Here is a 3,057-nt window from a genome sequence, read left to right as displayed (position 1 = left end):
ACAGCAGAGTAATTGCATGTGATCAAGCACACATGTAGTCTGTGACAGGGGCTGGCTGGGGAACTAGGGTGCTAAAGTACAGGAATTGCCTGCCACTTAGCCTCACACTGTAGCACCCTTGTGCCCCAGCCAGCATCTTCACTACCCAATGCTGCCATCCAGAGCCTAGGGCCCCATTCCAGCCTGGGGCTGGTCCACCCCAGTTCAAAGTGCTGTGGTCCAGGCGCACATGTAGATGCTGCACCTGGGAGCAGCTGACATGGGTGCAAACTGCACCAGGGTTTATCAGGGCACATTAATTGCATGTGTAGATGCATCCAGGTAGATGCAATCCTAAAATGCGTTAGGAGAGGTATTTAAAAAAATAATATTAATGTCATTATACAGAGCTCTAATAACACCTCATCTGGAACACTTTGTACAAGTTTGGTTGTACAGGTTTAAAAAATGATTCTTCAAAATAGTACTAGTATAGAGTGGCTACTGGGGCTTTCAAGGGAATGGAAGGCCTATTGTATGAAAGGAGATTAAAAGAACTTGGCTTCTTTAGACTAGTAAAATAAATAAATTAAAGGAGTAAATAACCCAAGAGAAAGATCTATTTAAACTAAAGGACAATGTTGGCACAATAACAAATGAGTATAAACTGCCCGTGAATAAATATTCAGCTGGAAATTAGATTAAAGTTGTTGACTATCAGAGAAGTAAAAAGCTTTCCAACAGGCATAGTGGAGAAAAAAGACAAATTTAGCTACTTTTAGGACTGTGTTTCCTCACCTTATAGAAGTATTTATATTCCATGGTTCCCTTGCTATTGGTCATCTGAATGAGGTACAGTTGTGAACTGATAATTCACATCTCCGGCTGAAATGTGTAGCTAATTATGCTCCTATAGTATGTATTAAGATATGCCCCTTTCATTCTCTCATCTTTTTCCATATGTCAGAACCAAACCTAGGACAGCATAAGATAATATAGCATTCTGAATGTCTCTTATGAGGAAGAGAATCCCCTTTAAAAATATATAATAATAACATTTTTATAGTATCTTCCATCTTGAAAGACCACAAGGTGGCATCACATAACTGGTGGCTGTTGAGGGCTAAAGGTCAAAAATAGAAAGCTGAATAATACTGAAAATAGAAACAAAAAGTACAATTATATATATACAATATCTAGTGTATCAAGGGCCAGATCAGTTCTGAATTCATTTAGGTAAATCCCAAGAGTCAAGTTCCAAATTTCAACTGAGCAGAGCTCAATTGTTCAAGCTATATGGCTGTAACACAGGGCAAGTATCCTTCCTCCCATACCCATCAATCTGGGTCTTCCAATACTCTCCAAATCTGTGGAAGGCATCCTATGTGCAAGCCCAAGACCCAGAGACCCTGGGGTTCGGGTGCCCCCTAGTCTCATGTGCTCTGAGCCTGAAGGCCAAGAAGCAAGCCAGGGGAAAAGCAAGAAAGCAGTTCTGAATTGCCAAAAAATTGTGCAGTCGAGTTTCCCGCATTTGGGGAAATTTGCAGGGGTCTGGCTGCTTGGAGTGCAGTGGACAGGCCTCACCCTGGAAAAATGATCTGTGTGATCATGGGATCTCCCCTGCCAGGTATATATATTATACTTGATTTTAGGACACAGGAACCCAAGAAATGAAAATAACACATGGTAACACTTTACTGGATAAAAGGATGGATTGATAAGAACCTTTCTGTGTTTTTCTCTTCCAGCTGAATCTAACCTTTCTCTGAAGTTTTCCAAATCCTAATAAATATTTCTAAGCTATGAGCATCTTACATGCACCTACATAATACATGAATATTTGTGAAATCACCATATCAGTAAAACACTTAAGCACACTGTTAACTATTACCTCATGAGTAATTCACAGTGATTCACTCAGATTCTTCTTAGGGTAGACATATGTTTAAACACTTTAATGAATCAAAACTTCATTGTGGAATCCATTGGCCTGCTCCTGCTTTGGCAGATCTTATGCTGTTACATTGTTGGAAGCATTTTGTAAAATAGTTTAAACATTTTCTGTGTTTTCTTTTGCTTTGTGGTTTGAGGAATTCTAGGTAATTTAAATCTGACATATACACCACTATACTGTCCATTACCATGTCCATTCAATTACCTATATGTGTAGGGGTGTCATACTGAGCGTGTCTACACAAGATGCTTAACTGCACGATACCATAGTTTACTGTGCAGTAAGTGCACATGTCTACACGTGTGCAGACTTACTGTAAAAACAATAGCGAGTAAATGCGCAGGTAGCAAATTTACTCACAGTTAGTTACTGTGCAGTTATGCATGTGTAGATGTGACACGGGAGCAAGTTTGCTCATGGGTCAGCCCTGCTACTAGGGGGTTGGCCTGAGGCTACACCCAGGGCTCTAGGCTTGGAGCCTTTCCTGCCCCAGGGTTGGGCTGCCTCTATGTCAGCCCCTGCATCAGATCTTTAAAAGCCTGCAGGCACTCAGAGCCCTGGGGCATACCACCAGGGAGCCTGAAGCCACTCCAGCCCCTGTGTTTCCCTGGGAAGGTGGTAGGTCAGCTTCACTAGCCTGCCTGCACCCCGGCCTGCTGCCTGGCACTGCACTGCTGTGCGCTGGCTAGGCCCATGCCATCCAGGCCTGCAGGCTGCTCCAGGCTGCTGCAGGCTCCAGCCAGGCCTGTCAGCCCCCAGGCTCAGCTGCAGGCAGTGTCTGGCTGCTGAGGCCAGTTCCACCTGCCTGCAGCCCATCCTCAGCAGCCTGCCCTGATCTTGCAGGTGCTGTAGGGCATTGCCTCTGCCATACAGCTACCAGGACCACCTCAGGACCCTGTGCTGGGCACTGCGGGCAGCTTCCCAGGCCTGGCAGCACAGGGACAGCCATGTGAATGCCCAGAGAGATGGTGGGGGACCCATAATGGTGTCTTCCTCATCTGCAGTCATACCCATACCCGCTACCTGGGGCCCAATTGGTCACAGGAGGAAATTGGCAATCTTGTGGCACTGTGGGGTGATGCAGATGTTGCAGAACCAGTTCAAGTGGGGCATGTAGTCAAATG

At 44.8% G+C, this 3,057-nt stretch overlaps 1 non-coding gene across 1 annotated transcript; it reads right to left on the bottom strand.

The window, feature by feature from the left end:
• Positions 1–1,448: 1,448 nt before the first annotated feature.
• Positions 1,449–1,614, bottom strand: LOC112551564. The gene has a single exon (XR_003095865.1). It is a non-coding gene; the product is annotated as a U1 spliceosomal RNA (small nuclear RNA).
• Between the last annotated feature and the right edge of the window lie 1,443 nt (positions 1,615–3,057).

The sequence above is a fragment of the Alligator sinensis genome, unplaced genomic scaffold (genome assembly GCF_000455745.1).
Source record: "Alligator sinensis unplaced genomic scaffold, ASM45574v1 scaffold834_2, whole genome shotgun sequence".
Taxonomy (NCBI): Eukaryota; Metazoa; Chordata; order Crocodylia; family Alligatoridae; genus Alligator; species Alligator sinensis.
This window is presented reverse-complemented; position numbering and strand designations above follow the sequence as displayed.